Raw genomic sequence first — 20,004 nt, forward strand, 5'->3', positions numbered from 1 at the left:
AGCCCATTGTTTCAGGCTCAGCCTAACCTGGTAGACCTTGGACATGTTGTAGTGTGTATACTCAGGCTTGGAGAGAATCTTGCCCTGGGAAAGTAGGTCTTCTCACTTCACACAAAACAGTAGCCAGGCGCTGGTGGCCTGTAATCTTAGCTGCTCAGGAGGCTGAGATTTTAGGATCTCAGTTCAAATAATCCAGACAGGAAAGTCAATTAGATTCTTATCTCCAATTAACCACCAGAAAACTGGATGTGGAACTGTGGCTCAAAATAGTTGAGCACTAGCCTTGAGCAAAAGAGCTCAGGGACAGCACCCAGGCCCAGAGTTCAAGCCTTACCCCTGAACATATCCAACCAAACACCCAAGAAAAGCCACTGTCCTTTTGGCAAAATGATGATTTTTGTCGGGTGCCAGTGGCTCACGCATATAATCCTAGCTATGCAGGAATCTGAGATCTGAGGATCACGGTTCAGAAGCCAGCCTGGGCAGGATAGCATAGTCCATGAGACTCTCATCTCCAATTAACCACCAGAAAACCAGAAGTAGTGCTGTGGCTCAAGTGGTATAGCACTTGCCTTGAGCTGAAGAGCTCAGGGACAGCGCCCAGGCCCAGAGTTCAAACCCTACCCTCCCCCCCCCCCAAATATGACTTTTGGGGTTCACAAACTTAGCCACGTAATACTTCACCCCCTTATAATTACTATTCAACTTTAATCTTGTTTTAGCACTCCTAATGATGCCATCTAGAAAAACATATTGGTTTTCTCATTAAAGAATTTAAAGGCAGGGAAGTATTTAAGGTACACAGAATAAATTTATTGGAAAATGAAAAGAAAGCCCTGAAAAGAAGTGGTAAGCTCTCCCAGGGGAGAGGAGTGGAATATGGCCGTCGGAGGGCAGTGTTCCCATGTCTCCACTGGTCTTTGCACTGATTGCTTGATGACCCCTGCATGGACTGCCCCATCTATTTTCAATGGTTGAACAGGAACTTAGGGAATTATGGGAAGAAGAAGCATTTGAGCCTGAGGGACTCTGGAAACAAGAATTGCCACGTGCTAGGTCCAACTTTTTTTAACTTTTTTTTTTTTTTTTTTAAATCTCTGTCTACCTAACTCTTCCCCTTTCTTACTCTCACATTAAAAATCCTAAACTGGTTATTTAGTCTTGCAACTAACTTAGCAACTAACAAGATGAACTTCAGCTTGGCTCCGCAGTAAAATTCCTCTAGCTCAGTGAGCATGCGTGCATGCATGTGTGTAAAATAGCTCTGTGTGCATGCATGTAAGAGAGACACAGATAGATGAACACACTCATATTTACTGCCACCACCCCTTCCTCATCAAATGATTTACTGAAGGAATTATGCAAGTGTTGGAGTTTCTGGACCGTGATGGCTGATTCTGCGCACTGTGGGATGGCTACAGGAGGGTTCCTAGCAGGTGACACAGGAGGAAGGATAGAGAGTTACACAGTACTGGAATGCACCACCTTGTGGGTCACTCTCCTATGGGTATCCTCTGGCCTCTTCCAGAGCCTACACAGAAAGTTCTGCTTTCTTTTTGAGATGGTAGAAAAATGTGAATTTTGAAGCATTTTATTATGTCTGCTTAAAATTCCTTCCTTCTCGCTGAACTACTTTTCCAAACGTTGGTCTGAGTGGATGGAACAGGCTTCTCTATTTCATTTCCCAAGTAGTTTATAACCCTGAGGCTGATAAACTGTAAAAGGGGGGAAAATTAGAAATACCCAATTTGAAAAGAAAAGAAACTAAGCTTGTGGTTCTTTTTTTTTTCCCCTCCAAAAAGGCCCAAGAATTTTTCAAATGAGAAATGTCCAGTAAAATGTTTCTCCTTTCCAAACACAGAAAACATTTCTTGCTCTGGGATATTTTGTTACCCAGAAACACTTCTTTGATCTTCTTTGATATTTCATGGGGAAGGTTGAGGAAGGTCAAGATGGTAGATGGATAGACAGCATTGCAAAAAGAAAAAGACAGGGAGGGGAAGAACGAGGTAAGACTGTCCACCTCTACCTTTATCCTTCTGGAATTAGATCATATGCATCCCACCCGAGCTTACGGTAGTCTATAGCCATGTTTTAGCATTGCTTTTCTGCATCTAAAAAAAATAAGTAAGCTCCAAGCTGGTTTTCCAGTCCTGCTATTCCCTTCAAACTAGCTTTTTATTGGAGATAAGAATCTATGAACTTTTCTGCCAAGGCTGGCCTTGAGCCTTGATCTTCAGATCTCAGCCTTCTGAGATTACAGGTCTGAGCCACAGGCGCCCAGTTTCCTTCTTGTAGCTTTAAGATGATGAAGTTTGTAGGTTTTCTTCATAGTGTTCTTTGAAGTAATTTATTATCCATGTCTTATCCTGAAGGGAAAATTTCTTTTGGAAGATGTATTTCAGTGTACAAATTAGCACACGCCAAGAGCTAGTGGTTAATCAGATGACCAAAGAGAAAAAGTCTCATAGCTTTAGTTTTCAGACTCTTGACATGTTGAAATGTTTTTGTGACATTGGTACATGAAATCTGGCATCCTTGGCCGTAGGCAGATCCCTGTGTCTCCTTGCTTACTTACAATAGAAGGGCTTGAGGTTGTCATTTGTAGGTATGAGTTAGACAGGGAGAAAGAGTTGAAGACTCCTGGATTATTTTGGGAACTTGCCTGAGGGGGTGCATTTGTATTCTGAGGTCCAATGTAAAGACAGAAAATACCCTGCCAGTGTAAGTATTCATGTAAAAGAAAATAGTTTGTCTCTTCGAGGAGCTTGATTTTGTTTGGTTGGTTTGTCAGGATCATTTTGCCTCAATTCTGCATGAAAAGAATTTCTAGGTATACCTGGCGTGAAGCTCGAATGCATGTCTTGACTGTGAGTTGGGTTTGGGGTTTGTTTGCCCGTTGTAACGCTTTGCTATGGACCTCTCTATCTGCATGGGTGCAGAGGCTGCTTGTGCAGCCCCCCACTTGAATGAAGCTTTTGTTTTCATTCTCCTGCAAGAGAGGGCATAGGGGATCCCTTATGTGAACTGATGCATCCTGGAGAGAGAGAGAGAGAGCTTGTCCTCCATTGGAAGGGGCAACACAGACATGCCTATGTGTAGATTCTTCACTCAGAGTTTCCAGCTACCTGTTCACGGTCTTCGTTCACATCCACAGGTAATGGAAAATGGCCAAAAAAAGAGAAAAAAAAATAGGGTTGTTGAGGTAATTTTTTGAAGCACTGTTATTGTGGTTGACATTGATCCTTTGCTACTTCAATTGTGCTTCATGATGTCAGATTTGCTTTATTTACCTGTAGGAGGAGGAAAATAAACCCGCTCCAGAAATAAAAGGGCAACCTTATTATGTGTCCATGAAGTCATCGCATGGCCTCGCTGACTGTTGCCATAGCCGTTTCCGTCGGGTTCTTGCAAAGTAACACCACAAGGCTGGGGCCTGGAGGACATGGCTGTCAAACTTCTATCTAGGTTAAAAAATGCTGCTCTCTTCCCAGCCCATCTTGAAAGGGGCTATTTATAGTACAATGCTGGTGTTTCTGTTGCTTGCATATTAGAGCATTCTGAATGAAGAATTTGAGCCTTAGAATGGATAAAACTAGTGGCTCATACCTCTACTAGCAATTCAAGAGGCTGAGATCTAAGGATTGAGGTCTGAAGCAAGCCTGAGAAGAAACGGCTCTTATCTCCAATTATCCAGCCAGATACCAAGAGCAGAGCTATGTATGGCTCAAGTGGTAGAGTGTCAGCCTTGAGAGGGAAAAGCTCATGGGATTGACCTCAGGCCCTGAGTTCAAGCCCAACTAAGCTCAGATTGTAAAATATCACATTTAGACAAGCTCCTCTTGGTCAGGAGGTATTTTGGTCTGGCATCTAGACTCCCTTCCTCCCCTCCCCTCACCAAAGTTAAGTGTAGATGTGAATCTGCATACATATTTTGTAAAGTCGTTTGGCAGATCCTTCCAGGATGTTCCAGTGTGGTGGGTTCTTGTTCTCTGGCGGTGTAAAATAAAACTAGGAACAATGAGCACAGCTATAAAGCGTTTATTTAGCAAAAAGACAGTAAAGCCCACTAAGGAGAGTGAGTAGCAGGACCAGAAACCCGCTGTCCACTGTGCGATCGGTTTTGTATTGTCCCTCCCCACCTTGTTTTGTTTTGTTTTTTGTTATTGTTGTTTTCTCTCCCTTTTGGCAATTGGTCAGATGGTGATTGGTTTATTAGAAGCAAGCAAGACCCTCCCCTGGGTGGCAGTTACAGGATGGTGGCTTGTAAGAGGGCAGATCTGGGTTATGGCAAGATCTAAGACTCTCCCCTGGGTGGTGGCCATCCATCTATTGCAGAGGAGGGGCAAACTGGCCTGAACCAGTCAGCTGATATTTTTCTCCAGCTTCCAGAAGGGAGGTCTTCTTGAGCTGACCTCAACGCAACCTTTTGTCCTACCAGGTTCTGGATTTCCATGTAGGCCCTTCCATTTTCTATCATCTATCTGGAGTGAAAGAATCTGTTCCTTAAAGAAAGTATAAATTAGATCTCAGCAAAGCTATGAACACTTTTTAAAAGCACCCTGATTAATGGACTGTGTCATGGTTATATGCATACTTGAAGTGATTTTTTTTTTAAATAGCTCTTTTGCTAGAGTGTTTTGGTTTGGGGTATATATTGTTAGATTGTTTTGATTGTTTTTTATGCACAGCACTGATAGGAAAATGTGGGGCTCCCTTATCATAATACATGCAGTATTTAGATTCTCCTCCTGTGGCATTGATTTCCTGCCTTTCCCCTTTGCCTTTTCCTGGTACTTAAGCATCAAGTCCCGGGCATTTTCCCATTGTAATTGTTGATTAAGTGCTGCATATCCCGCGATGATTATGAGAAGATTACTGTATTCAGCTTTTAATCTTGTGAGTGTCAAATATTTTACTTTAATGATATCTTCATTATTATTATTATTATTCACAGCTCTTTCTGTTTGAGTAATGCAATCAGACAAAATAAAGGTAATGGCACAGATCTGGCATTTTGAGCACTTTGTCTGGGAATGGCAAGTGCCCTCCGCAGGCTGCTCTCAGGAGCTGTGGGAAACCAAGCAGGTAGCTTAGGCATTCCTTGAGGCTCCTTTTGAGTGCAAGCAAGGAGAAGCAACTTGCTTCAGATAAACTGTGGAGGTAGTACTGAGGATCTGTGTGGTTCATAAGAGTACACCTGGCGGTGAAGAAGAGAGGCTGCTAAGGGTTAGCATTCAGATTAGAGTTAGGACAGCAGTTGGACCTTCTCTACCTCTTTCTGTTTGTTCTGTTTTCTCTGATGCCATGCACAGAGTGATCTATTATATTCTGTTGCTTTCAAGCTAAACACTTTTGAAAGAGAACAGTCCCGGTGGAGTGGTTGTCCAACGCAGCCAGCTCCCAATTACCAGGAGCAGTAGAAATTCTAGCTGGGAGTAACTGGAGCCATGTGAACACCTCGCCCAGACACCTTGTGCAGATGGGCAGTGTCAGGGAGTACAAATAGTGATCAGTGCTGCTCCTCGAAGGGAAGAGAAACGGCCTCAGAGGCTCATGGTGAATGCGGGCAGATGCACAAGGTAGGGCTCTATTCATATAGACGAGAAACATGAGTGTGGGGGGTTCTTCAGAGAACTCTAACCAGCTGCCATAGCCTCATTGGATGGAAGGCATCAGTGGGATGGATAACTCTAGTTTCTGTTTCCAGTAGATCTTCTGGTTCTTTCTCTGGGCACCAATGTCTCTATGTGCCAATGAGCACCACCCAAATTGGGTAGGTATATGTCTCACTGGACACTACACAGCCAGAAAGCAGAAAGCTTAACTTTTGTTCTGGCGGATCACTGAAGACGCCATCTAGGCCTGTCCATCTCTTTGTACTGCCACAGTGCGTCTTGATTTTATGGCCTCAAACTCACCGTGGCCGAGGTGTGAATGGTAACATGGCAGGCAATTCACAGACAAGAGGCTGGGTAGACTTTTGCCCGAAGTGGAAATTTTGCTGAACTAAGCCAAACTGTGACATTTGTGCACCATCGTGAGTGCTTAAGCGTCACCAGAACTTTCTGTGCAGAAATCTAAAATCCACCTGAACATTTGGGTTGGATTCTGAGCTGCTAGCCTTCTGGGACCGGTGGTTTCCATGGAGGTAGGACGTGGGGCAGAGATGCAGGTGTGTGTCTGGCTCAGGCCTTGTCATCCTCTCCTGGTCATTCGGGACACCAGAGTCAGCAATAATGGATGGTGGTGCTAATTGGGAAATGCCACGGAGTCAGGGAAAGCGGGCAGTTTTTCCAAAGTGATTATTGAGGGTGCCAAGTATTGAGTGAAGCGTAGAAGGAAGAAAATCAGACCCTCTGTGTGGCTCCTGCAGAAGTGGAAATAAAGACTGGGCTAGAAGTCAGAGGCACTGAGAGCCAGGCTAATCCTGCTCATAGGATTGGGGGCGGGGAGGCGGAATGTATACCATGACTACCCTACACAGCTCAACTTGCTTTTCTCTGTCTCTTTTAGTATGTAGTAAAAAGAAAATCAAGTACAAAAAGATAATGAAAAGTAAGTCATCCTACCAAAGATAAGCGACCTCCCTCCTAGAGGTAAACATCGCACTAGCTTCCTGCAAGCCATTCGATCGCCGGTGACTTTGCACAGCACTGGGAGTGTGTGCATATGGACCATATTGATCCCTGGGACCCTTTTTGGATCATGATGATTGCCTTGTAGAGTGTACATTGATTTATTGGTTTCTACTGGCTCTGGAGTGTTTTGCCATCTCTCTGGGTGTATCGCTCATAAGAAAGCACATTGCACGAAGTAAGTGAACTTCCACACAAGGGTCTTCAGATGCTAAGTATCTTCACCAATCTTGGTTGCAATGTGATACTTCCTTATATGAATGATGGGGAAGGCCAATTATATTTCTTTTTTAAAATTTGATGCCAGGGCTTAGACACTGTCCTTGAGCTTCTTTTGCTCAAGGCTAGTGCTCTACCACTTGAGCCACATCATCACATCCAGCTTTTTGCTCAGCTATAATTTTTTATGTCTGTATTTCCTGTCTAAGCCTTTTACTCAATGGCTTCCCTGTTAATCGCATGTTTTCTTACTACTGTATCTTAATTTTCAAGTAGATAATGATTCAAATGCCTGTCACCTCTGACCTCACAGTTCAGAAAAATGATGTTTGAAGAACCAGTGTGGGTCCTTCAACAAGTCAAGCCAGGATGGGCATGGTTGGCTCACACTGATAATCCTAGCTAATCAGGAAGCTGAGATCTAAGGATCCCGGTTCAAAGCCAGCCTGAGCAGGAAAGTCTGTGAGACTCTTATCATCTCCAATTAACCAGCAAATAAGCTAGAAGTAGAAATGTCATGCCTGTGGTATAACAGTGATGGAAAAAGCTAAGGGAGAATGCTTTGGCCCTGAGTTCAAGCCCCAGTACTGGCAAATAAACAAATCAGGGCTCTTCTTTGCCATACAACTTAGCCTTTGGATACATAATAGCAGGACATATCTATCTGCACCATCCAGAGCAGGTACTCCATAAGCATTTTTTTAAGTAAACATATAAGAGGACTTAGCCCTTATGGAAAGAGTGTCTTTGGCATCATCCAGTCCTCTATATGTAAATCTAGGTTCAAAGCCTCTTGGCTCAAGAACTTAGGAGCCTTGTGACAATCTTAAGGCCTCAGTTTCCTCATTTGTAAAATGAGAATAATAATGGTGTTACAGGGTTCTTGTGTGCACAAGGAGGATTTTATTTCTAAGTTGGCTAGACTATAATAGGCTTTCAATAATTGGCAACTCCTAGGCATTGGTATGATGTTATTATCGTCATTATCGCTGTTATCACATAAATAAGATGGTATGGGCCAGGGCTAAGACTAAGCAGTTGATTCATGGGGCATCATGCAATCTGGTCTGTGTGTAATTGTTTGCATCTTGGCCATAAAAGCTGATTGGCATCTATTTTTATATCATTTGCCTATGACTCTTATCATTTTCTTTTGTGCCTCTGTTGCAAGACAGAGTACATAAATCCTATTCCATTTTCTGGCCTTGAATAAGGCTTGAAAGTACACTACTGGACTTCTAAGCAGCCACGATACAAAAGCTACCTCCCCTTACCCTCTCCCACCCCCCCCCCCCCCCCGCCCAGGAAATCCAAGGGACAGAATATAGATGTTGCTCTGTGGATCCCTTAAACCCAATTTAGGAAATTAACAAAGCAAGATGGATGAACTGAAATCAGACTCCCGAAGAAGAGACAGGAACCTCCTAATTGATTCTCACAAAGCTGCTGGTTATTTACAACTAGGAAAATTGCCTGCTTGGAAATAACCAATTCAGCTCTATGGTTCCGCTAGCTTGACAGGAAACATTTTCTACTCTTTGCCTGCAAAGGCTCTTAGGGAAGAAGAAAGCAGAATAAATTACTGTTTAGCACTATCTCATTCATAATTTTTTTTTTTGCCTCTATCCCCACTCCCCCCATGGTTGATCATTCATGGCTATTTGGGAGGGGGGATTCCCCTGCCATTCCTGGGGCTTAAACTCAGGGCCTGGACACTGTCCCTGAGCTGCTTTTGCTCAAGGCTAGCACTCTACCACTTGAGCCACAGTGCCCCTTCCAGCTTCTTCTGTGTATGTTTACTGAGCAGTCAAACCCAGGACTTCATGTGTGCTAGACAAGCATTCTACCACTAAGCCACATTCCCAGCCTTTGTTTTTGTTTTGTTTAGTTTATAATGTATTTAAATTTTTTTTTCATTTTATACTTTCTTTAAAATTAATAAAATGATAAAGTTACACAATTCGGTACAGTTAGAAAATATTTAACCATTTACATACTCATTAGCTCATAGTTTCTTCATCACCATCAAATATTTTAGTCTATGTAGTCAAAGTCTTCTGGAATTCCAAACGTTTCGTCAATTTTACTTTCTTTAAACCCAAATTTTCTTACGGCCCAAGATTTTATTGCAAATATATTATCAGTCCATCTGTTAGCGGCTTATTTGGCTACTTTATTTGCTTGACGTATTTCTTCCACAACTTGTGGGTCACATTCTTTGTGCTTTTCTACCTCTGCTTTGCACTGTTCCCTTTGGTCCCGGAGTGAAGAAAGCTCTTTCAGTAGCTTGGTTCGCTCTTCCGTATCTTGTTGGCCAATTTTAGCTTTCTCAATGCTCTTCTGTAGGTGTGCATGCTTTTGGCTTCCCTCAGACAACTGAGATTCTAGAAACTCCAATTTACGCTTCCTTGCATGAAGGGCTTTACTTGGAAAAGCCTAATAATAATTGGAAGTTCCGAACCTCTCACAGCCAACCATCCCATCATCAACTAAACTCTGAAGGACTTCTTTTACAGACATAGCAGTGTCTCAAAAAATATTTCCATCATATGAGTTCTATTTTCTTCTGCACTCAGTCCTTTTTTCTTTGATATGGTGCGGGCAGCAAGCCTTCTGGCGCTGGGGCAGGCTCAGGCGGGTTTAATTTTGGCTCCAACTACCGCCTGGGGCTGGCGGCCATATTTAAAATTTTTTGTGCCTGTGAGAATTGGATGTATGTTCATTAAATGGGAATCTGTAATTAGATTGACTGTTTTGCTTTATCTGGAGTAGTGAGGGTCACTAGGATTGTTCGCCCAAAGCAAAAAATTTAGTTTGTAATCTCCTAAAACTTTCTAGAAATTGATACCTGTTGCTTACCCTAATGATTACTAGAATAAATGCACCCTGATGCTTATCATGTTCAAAACTCAGAAGGATGGGGCTGGGAAGGTGGCTGTGATAGAGCACTTGCCTTACACGCATGAGGCCCTGGGTTTGATTCCTCAGCACCACATAAGCATAAAAGAAAAAAGCCGGAAGTGAAGTGGTCCTGTGGCTCAAGAGTGGTACAGTGCTAGCCTTGAGCTGAAGAGCTGAGGGACAGCGCCCAGGCCCAGAGTTCAGGCCCCATGACCGGTCTCTTCCCCCCCGTCCCCCCCCCCCCCCAAAAAAAAAAAAAAAAAAACCCGACTCAGAAGGACCATTGTTCTGAGAGACGTTCATTCATTGGATCTTCATTGAGTGTCCAATAGATTATAGGTACTTGGGATGTCTGAGTACAGTAGAAACAACTAAAATAACCTGTAGTTCCTGTAATTAGAGGGCCCCTGGCTGGTGGCGATGGCTGTGTGGCCCCAGGACCAGCACCACAGTAGTGGGAAAAATGAGAAGTTAGAAACTCCTGGCCATTGATGTTGATACTCACAGCCAAATCCTCTTCTAGGACAGGGGCCGCTGACACCTACTTGAAAGCAATACAAGACTTTGATGATTATTGGATTGGTTCCAGATGTCTGGGGATATAAGTATACATTAAATTTATCAGTACATCAAACCAATCCAACTAAAAAAATACTTTTGAAACCCCTTATTGATGTGTGCTAATAAAATATTTTTTTAACGTGGAAAATAGAAATACGGGGGGTCAAGGCAGATCGGTGAAGCACAAGCATCTGGTACTTTTATTACAGCTGCTCTAGGAGCTAATACACCTAGGATACGAGGGGAGTTTGATTCCACTCATATGGCGTCTGTCTTTGGTGAAGTCCAAGTGTGCCATTGAAATCACATAAGTGGCTATTTGAGCGACAGGGGAGGGTGTCAATGATAAATGGAAAGCTGCTTCATTTTTCTGATCTGTGGCTGGCAAAGAAAATCAGGCTGAGTAAGCTCGGTCTCCGTAGAGATCCCCTGGCCGGACCACTTGTGATGTGGTTCTCATTAGAAAATGGAGAGCCAGACTGGAATGACAGAATTCTATAGCAACAGACTGTGGTTCATTTATTTCATCTCCTCCTCTCAACAGGTGAGAAACTGCCTGTTTAAGCATCATGTGACTCATCCCCTTAAAGGCACTGTCAGAAGCAGTCAGGACATGGACTCATCCTGAACCCCACCTCCAGACCTATAGGGACTCCAAATTCTGTGGTCTGACTTCTGAAACAGTTTGTGTCACAGCATTTTCACTTAGAACCGTCAGAGTCTTCCCCATGCTTAAATGGGCGTGGTGGGGGCCGGGAGGCCAAGAAAAAGCAAACATGTGGAACATGGCTGACCCTCAGGAAAGGGATTTGAAAGAATGATGAAGTTCTTGTGGATGGTTAATTTTGCTATGTGTTATTTGAATGAAAGAAATCCCCTCAGTGGACAGGAAATGCCACCTCAGAAGCCACACCCATTAATTCCTCAAATTTAGGTTATTCCCAAAGATAGTTAGTTAGTTGTAGTCTTGTGCAACCTCAGATAGCACCAGGTTATCACCTTAGCTGCATTCTGGTGTTAGAAATCTTCTCTCCTTCAGGGTGAAATAGAGCAATTTACGTTGCTTCTATTAGGTGTCAGCTTTCCAAACTGTCTTTTGAATCACAAATGTTTAGAGGGCTGAGGAGGGTCGTTACCGCAGAGCAGTGCATATGCAGCATCTTGATAGGTTTTAATTAATAACAGATTCCAAAGAAATGTCCTCTACAAGGCACATAGCTTGTACCAGCATCCTTTGTCTGGGGTGCCTTCAAATGCAGATTTGATCAGGAAGACAAAGATAAGGAATCATTTATGTGTGCTCAATAGCCCACACTGGTAGGCAAAGAGTGGAGGTTGTTATTTTTGTTGTTCCTAGGATTGTTTCTTGGGTTCTTCCAACAATAACACGCTGTGTGGTTTTCAAATGTCTCTCCATGAAAGTGCATCTTGTCATCAGTGATCCTGCCATTTCTAAATGGCTTGAGCAGTATGAAATGATCATTGCCATGCTGGACACTGGAAATCAGCTTCTCAGAGAAACTGACACTCTTCATTTTCTTTTCTCATGTTATGTCTTGTAATTGCTAGTACACTGTCACTTTAACAAACTATCATCGTCACCCGGGAATGGGGTTGCTCTGTCCACTGCTGTGGGAAAACAAGATTAGAAGAGCAGAAGAGTGTGGATCATGAGTGAGTGGGCTTCATTCAACAGCTGGGTGAGAGCGAAGGCTCTGCACAAGTCTTAGAGGCTCCTGTTACTTCTACAGAGATGTTGGGGCCTTTGAGCCCTCCCTTGGCACAGACACAGTTGAAGTTGCATCAGGACCTTTGTTATATAATCTTGCCTGGTTATATAATTAAGGGTCTTGTTTTTTCTTGCCCTAGTTTGTATCAGTTGAAATGGGGATAGAAGAGAGCAACAGTTAGTAGTCTCCTATAATTGTCAAGGCGGTAATTGTAATTGTATTGATTAGGTAAACCCTATGGGTCTATTGGTTATCAGTAATGCTATATACGGTATCACCTATGTGCACGTGGGCATTTGTGTTTGAAGAATATGAGGGAGTTTCAGGTATATCATCCTGCAGATGAGAAGCTTTTTTGTCAGTCATGGGGCTTGAACTCAGGACCCGGGCGCTGTCCCTGAGCTCTTTTTGCTCAAGGCTAGCATGCTGCCATTTTGAGCCACAGTTCCATTCTGGTTTTATGGTGGTTAATTGGAGATAAGAGTCTCATGAACTTTCTTGCTCCTGCTAGCTTTGAACCATGATGCTCGGATCTCAGTCTCCTGAGTAACTAGGATTATAGGTGTGAGCCACCAGCACCCAGCTTGACTTTTTCTTTCCTTTGTACTTGTTTTTCTACCAATGGACTGGGCTTTCTTTCTTTTTTAATTATAAAAATAATAATAAAAATCACGTGAGGTAAATCAAAGCCAAAAACAACCTAAATTTGTTCCTTGTCATGAAGCAATAAATGGCCTTTCACAGATGAGACAGTGTGAGACATAAACCACAGTGCTGATACGTATTCCAAGCTGCCAGGTATCTGCTACTTTAGGGAAGATATGGGAAATTCATTACAAGGTCATTCGGAGCCACCAATGAGGAACTCAATGTGAAAACACATCTTCACAAATGGAAGCTGTTATCTGTGACCCCCCCACCCCCTCCAAAAAGGAAACAAATAGAGAACGTCTATCTAGATCAAGACTAGGACACCGTAAGTTCAGTTGTACAACATAACCTAGAGAAAGATGGGGACTCTGCTACCAAAAAAACAAAACACAAACTCGAGCAAACTTGAGTTCATCCGATCTCTGTCGTTCATGCTGGCCGTTCTAGTCCTCGGGGTGCGTCATTGTAGAAAACAGAACTCTCTGTCCTTGTGGGAGTTTATGAAGGAGACCGAGGAGAAATGGTAAATACAACAAAAATCAAGTGTAAGGGTGGGATGGATGGGGGAGAAAATGATGCGTTGACAGTGATCAAGGTGCATTGTTCTCATAAACCGACGTGTTGAATTGAAACCCCTTTGTGCAAGTTCTTAAAGATGATGAAAGAACAAGTGAGAAGAAGAAGAAATGAATTTTTAAAAAAGTTATGAAAATAATAGTGATGATAGATAGCCCTGGAACGGGGCTTGCGAGTGCCAGCCATGGCTCAAACCCTTTCCTGTCTTGAGAAGCCCATGAACCGTAGTTCACAGGGGATACCATTCATCACAGAGGGCCAATGACGTGCTGCCTGGCCTTGTTCCTAGGGTGTCTGGTAGAAGAGGATGGGAGAGATGGTAAGCCTAAGAAACAGAGCAGAGCAGAGGACCGGAATTCATGTATTCACTTTTTTGGGTGCTGTACACTTGCATTGTGTTTAGATAGCTGGGTTACAGGAAAGAAAGTGTGTTTTCCCATGGACAGAGGGATGCTCAGAGTTCTAGACAAACCACAGGGCGACATGCGGGGCACATTTTGCTCTTTAGCACCCACAACTTTGGCACTGAACTGTTTAAATTGGTGGTGTCACATGTTCCTGGCCTTTGTTAGAGGTTTAGTTCGTGCTTCCCGGAACCCCTTCCCTCCCTCTCTTCTTCCCCCTTCCTCTCCCCTCCTCACTCCTCCCTTGGCCTGAGCCTCTTGGAGTTTCTAGGCACTCAGTGTTTTGGTTAGACCGTCCTCAGCTGGTCTCTGAACTGGTCTGTTCTCTTGGTTCCTGTGTCATGACTCGTTTTCCTCCCTCCCTTCCCCTCTTACTGTCTGTCCTCAGTGTGTGACAGAGGGACAGCCATACGCCTCTTGCCCCTGATGTGCGCACGGACTGAGGAATGTGCACCTTTCACCATGCCTTACATGGCAAAAGGCCTGCACGTGTTTATGAAAGCAAAGCCATTGGAGGGCAATTTCCTACTGGTGTGGGATCCATGACGTTCAGCCTCTTAGCACATTTATCCTACCACCCATCTGACTTGTGAAACTTGGGCAATGATGGATTCCCAACTATGTTTTCATAAACTTCCTTTCTCCCAAATAGATGGCCCTGCAGCCTCCAGCATAGATAGATGATGTTTTGTTTACAGAAAAAAAGCTACTGTGTCCAGTGCTCAGAATCCCAAACATCAATAAAGATTCTTATACAGTAGGATTTATCTTCATCTCTTCTTTTGCCCAACAGAGTCCTTATTTCAATCTGAATTCTCTTCATTGTTTCTGGCCATTCATGGGCCAAGTACCATCATTGTAGGCCTGTTTTGAGTTCCCTTCTCTCTTAGACTTGAGTGATAGAAAATGGCTGTCCTCACTACCCTTATTAAGAAAGTTTGGAGATGCTGGGAAGGTGGCTCAGTGGTAGAGCGCTTGCCTTGCATGCCTGAGGCCCTGGGTTCGATTCCCCAGCACCACATAAGCAAAAACAAAAAAAGCCGGAAGTGGCGCTGTGGCTCAAGTGGTAGAGCGCTAGCCTTGAGCTGTAGAGCTGAGGGACAGCGCCCAGGCCCAGAGTTCAGGCCCCACAACCAGACCCTCCCCTCCCCCCCAAAAAAGAAGAAAGTTTGGTAACCCAGTATTCAAGAATATCTTGGGTGCTCATTTCTGATTTAGGAACAGACAAATCTCTGAAATGATATTCAATACATGTCTCCCTGGGCTTTGATAGTGAGAGATTCCTCTTTGTCATCAGATTATCACTGTATTCTTTGTCCATGTTGCATGACAAATGACCAAAACGGCAGCTTAAAAGAATACAATTGTATCTTGTCTGTTTTTGTACATCAGGATTCCCTGCTCCAGAGCTTTCGAGGCTGCTGCAGGCAAACATCACCCCAGCTATGTGTCCCTGTGGGGCTTGGTGCCTCTTTCCAGTTCCTGTGGTTATTTAAGAATCCGTTCCTTGCAGTTACTAGAACTGAGGTTTCTGTTTTCTTGGTGGCTGTTAGCTGGGAGCTGTTCTCAGCTGCTAGGGGTTCCTTTGACCTTGCCACTCTTCTGATGCTTTCAATACTGTAGGAGTTGCTAGATCTAAGACAAAGGCTTCGGTGATGTAAGCTTTCCACTGATCTTGGAAGTACACCCATTCCCTATGGTGGCTTTTGTGACTAGAAGCCAGTCACAGCTGCCCTCAAGGGGAGGGAGATCACACAGATGACTCATTGCTGGTCACCCCTGCCCCTGAGAATTCACAAGAATCACGTTTCTAGAACCTTTGAAAAATGGCAAAGCGACATCCTACACACATTCCACTAGTTATGTTACAGCAATAGGAGGAAATACCACATGAGACGGGTGGGTAAGAATTCCTAAGGCAGACACCAAGCTGGTGGTTGAGGGTAGTTAGGTGATGGAATGAACCCAGGAAAGTGTGTGTTCTGGGCTATCGGGAAGAAGACTCTAAAAATAGTCATATTGTGCATGTGTGCGTGCATTGTGACCACAGCCACTCACTCTTTTGACACAGGAGATCATGCTTTACACAGATGGTTAGCCATATCCCAAACAGTTTCAAACTCCTTCTTGGGTACCAGTATGTTGACTAAAGACCAGGCTTGTTTTTCTTGGAGTCCAATTTGGGATTTATAAAAAGAAGTTTAGAAATGAATGTGTGTCGATCTCTGGTCAGATTTGAAGATCTGTTACTTAGTGTGTTAGTTTGCTAGGGTGGGCTGTAATGAAGTACCAGGTGCTGAGTGGCTTAGAGGAGGAAGGTTATGGTAGGCTCACCATTCTGGAAATCAGAAGGCTTGAGGCAAAGGATATACAGAGGTGATCTCTATCCGAAGGTGCTGGGGAGGGATCTGGCTCAGGTCTCTGGTGGTTCTCATTCAGCTTTGGTGTTCAAATGTCGCAACATTCTCTGGTCTTAGGGTTAGGGGCTCGTCCATCCAACTCCAGTATGACCAAGTGAACTAAACATGTCTTCAATGACAAATAAGGTTGGAGGTACTGCTTAGGAGTTCAGCATTGGAGGTGGAGGTGGAGTACTGGTCAACCCAGAACACTTAATGGAAAATAATTTAAATTTTTAGCAAGTAAACAATCTCCCTGGAACGTGGGAGGGTCTCACCATCCCCACCCCCACCCTCACCCCCACTTCGCTTGAATTAGCTATTTCCTCTCTAGAATGGCGTCTTTGTCTTTTGCACTTAATTTGTAGAATAACACTGCTTCCATTCTACACCTAAAATTGGTAAGTCATAAACTTTACTTGTGGCCTAGAATATTTGTCCAGGGGCCAGTTATGTGGCAACCTCATTCACTCCTAAGGTAGGAAAGGAAGTTAAGAACTAAGGTCCCAAAGGAGATGAGGAGAATTCTCAAGATAAACTCTTGTAGAGAGCCTAATGGATTTCCAGTCCAGCTCTAGGAACCTGTACTTTACCCATAATTCTCTAACATGAAATTTGCCTGTCTAGTGAACAGTATTGGAAAACTTTGACTAACTATAAGGTCAAAGGAGGGCAGCAGATTAAACCGGGATGGGGAGAGGGCAAGAGGAGTGACAACTCACAAACCTTGAAAAGCACATTATCGCTTAGATCCAAGTCAGATGGGACTTCCATTTTGTTTCCTTCTTTGATTAGTCCCTTGTCGCTGAATTCCTGGAGCATTTTAGGCCTTCCTTAGTCATTACCCACTTGTTTCCTAATACAATGATTATTCATAAACATGTTTCACCTTTTCCAATTTAGTAACTTATAAGACTTGATTCTTTGCTTTTAGGGCCAAGGGTATGTATTAACACATGGAGGGGGGAGGGGTTTCTGCTTTTTTTATTCTGGATTTTTTTTTTTTTTTTATTAAAGTTACAAAATCTAAAACTTCACCTTTCTTTAGGGTTTTAAGAACTGTTCACAGATCTCATTAATTTTTTTTATACGCCTAACATTTTTTTAACCATCGTTTTTAAAGGGACTTATTAATGTTTGGTCTCATTTGCAAACTTAGTTAATTAAACACTAAACATTTTAAATGGCATTTATAAAGGAAATCGAACTTATTAAATTTATAAGTGCTCAATTGCCTGACTCAACAAACAAGCTCCCCAGAGCAGTTAAACAATTTTTATAAATCTAATTAAGCTTATAAGTGTTCTAACCTTATGTATGGCCTTTAAATTTTTCTTAAGCCATGGATGAGCTCAGTGAATTTGCAGCCTCAACTCAAAATCTAAGTCTTTATTCAATTTACTATTTCAAGACTAGTCTCTTCTAACAAGCCCATTCTCCTAACTGTAACAAGTATTTAAAATACTATACGATAATCTGTAATATCTTTCTCTCTCCCTCTCTCCCTGTCCCTTCTTCCTCCTATACTGGGACATGAACACAGGGTTTCTCACTCTTGCTTGGCTTTTTCTACTCAAGGCTTGTGCTCTACCATTTGTGCCATACCTACTTCTGGCTTTTTGCTGATTAGAGATAATCTCATGTGCCTTTTCTGCCTGGACTGGCTTTTTGAACCACAGTCTTCATAGTTTCTTATTTTTTAAATTGCTCCCTACAACACTTGTGTTTCGTAAACATTTCTGTACTACCCCTGTCCCTTATTTTCATGTCTTTGCAGTGGGCAGGTACAGATTCGGGGCCATGTGGAAACCATCAGGAGCCTGGGTCAGTGCTCTTGACACTGACTGACAATCTCTCTCTCTCCCTCTCTCTCCCTCCCTCTCTCTCTCTCCCTCCCTCCCTCTCCCCCCCCTCTCTCTCGCCTAGATATCAGAGCCAGCTGCCTTCCTCTCACCAGTGCCTTCCTCTTTCCATTTTCTCCCCATTCTCTCACCTCACATGGAGACCCAATCAGAAGCATTACACACATTCACCTTACCAAAGTATCAGACCACAACTTTTTGAGCCCTAAGTTTTATCTTTCAGAAACACCATGCCTGCATTCCATAGTTCAGATACTTTCAACAGAACTTTTGTTCCCAAGACAGCAAGTTAAAAATATACGGTCTGCATTTTCTTTAAAAACAAAAACAAAAAAATGAAGGAGGAGGAGGGGGAGGGGGAGAGGCTGGGCAGTTCAGACCTGTAATCTTTACTCCTTGGGAGGCTGAGAGCTGAGGATTGGAGTTTGAAATGAATCTGAGAGTCTTATTCCCCATTAACTACCATAAAGCCAGCAGAGAAGACATGGCTTAAGCGGTAGAGTTGCTACCTTAGGCGCAGAAGCTAAGAGGCAACACCCAGAGCCTGAGTTCAAGCCCCAGTGTTGGCACAAAACACAGAGTAAAACGGGGAGGGGAGTGAAAAGGAGAAAACAAGAAGAAGGGGAAGGAGGAATGCAAAACAACAAAAAAAAATACTTACCGCAGCAAATGCACAGCTGATCATAGCATCTCACTAGCCGAGACGGCGCTTTCCCCAGGTGAATGTTGTGTGAGGAGGTGGACCATGGAGCTGCTCGTCTCTTACACTCACAGAGACGAGCCTGTTTCTAAACTGATTTACTAAATGAGGCCACATCGGAAAGGTTTCACGTGACCCACATTCCTTAGATTTGAAGTCTCTTCCAGATTCTGGATTCTACACCTGTGTGGCAAGTCTGCATCTCTCACCTTGTGGCTGTAAACATGGCTCCTATAATGTGTTGATCTTAATACACTAGATGTTTTTCTATATACTATATACTAAATATACTAGATGTTTTTCTATGAGTCCGGTTTGGTACTCCACAGGACCCTGGAAGATGGTCACGTTTCTGATCTGTGATCGCTTGCAGTGCTGAAGGCGTTACAGCCAGCTGGTGTCCCTTGGGAGCGCCCAGCTCTGCCCCTCCATGCCCCCCCCCCCCACCCCCTGCCCTGCAACCAGCTGGACTCAGAGCAACTCCCAAGTGACATCAGCAATAGAGAGCACCAATGGCTCCAGCAATGCCACTGGAGGGTTTCCATGGTGACAACTAAGTTCTCTCTAAGAAAGGATCTATATAGACCAGGAGGTATGTGATACAATAATTCAAATAAAGCAAGTCAATATCTAAAGAGGCAGTGGCTTGATAACGTGGCAAATTTCTCTGAAAGGGGGATACTCTTGTTTCTCAAGATGTCACCCAATGTTCTTGCTGGGAGGTGGGGGCGCAGCAGTCTTAGCGAAGGCTTTTGGTTTGGAAGTTGGTAAAAGCCAGTTCTTTGTGACTGCGTAACAAAAAAGCCATAATAATGCAGTTTGCTTACCTGCTATTTGTAATAAAATGTTAAGGGCTTCACAAGGCTTCCTGAGTTTTGCTACACGCATCACAAATCTGCAGGTAACCAAAGGTTATATATAATATGGCGCGGTGAATAGTACATGTGGAGTGATAACAGACTTTAAAAGGGAGAGGATGAGAAGGTGGCTTTTAAGTACAGTATGGCATTTCCTCGTCTGCCATGGCGATGCGTGATACAGTGCTCTGTGGTGTGCCAAATGTTATTGGTTGTCATAGCAATTCAACACCATCCGAGAGAGAAGAAATGCTAGCGTAAGATTCTTCGCTGGCATGGAACTATAGTTATAACAAAATAATCATTGTTACTACTGTATTTACTGTCAAATAAAAGCCATGCTATACTTTTTTGCTCAGTAGTAATTCTAAGTGGCCTTAAAACTACAGTAGTGCTTGCATTACATGTTCAGGCTTCAGCTTAGTGTGTAAATTTTTTTTTTTTTTGTACTGATTGCTTTTGCTGCTTGTTTGTATAAATGTGGGCTTTTTTTTTTGTTTGTTTGG

At 43.3% G+C, this 20,004-nt stretch overlaps 1 protein-coding gene and 1 pseudogene across 9 annotated transcripts in view; one reads left to right on the forward strand and one right to left on the reverse strand.

The window, feature by feature from the left end:
- Positions 1-20,004, forward strand: part of Foxn3 (forkhead box N3) — a 371,707-nt gene that overhangs the window by 302,352 nt on the left and 49,351 nt on the right. The window lies entirely within an intron of this gene.
- On the reverse strand, positions 8,819-16,901 carry LOC122118844 (annotated as a pseudogene).

The sequence above is a fragment of the Dipodomys spectabilis genome, unplaced genomic scaffold (assembly GCF_019054845.1).
Source record: "Dipodomys spectabilis isolate Male_0828 unplaced genomic scaffold, ASM1905484v1 ptg000157l, whole genome shotgun sequence".
Lineage (NCBI taxonomy): Eukaryota > Metazoa > Chordata > Mammalia > Rodentia > Heteromyidae > Dipodomys > Dipodomys spectabilis.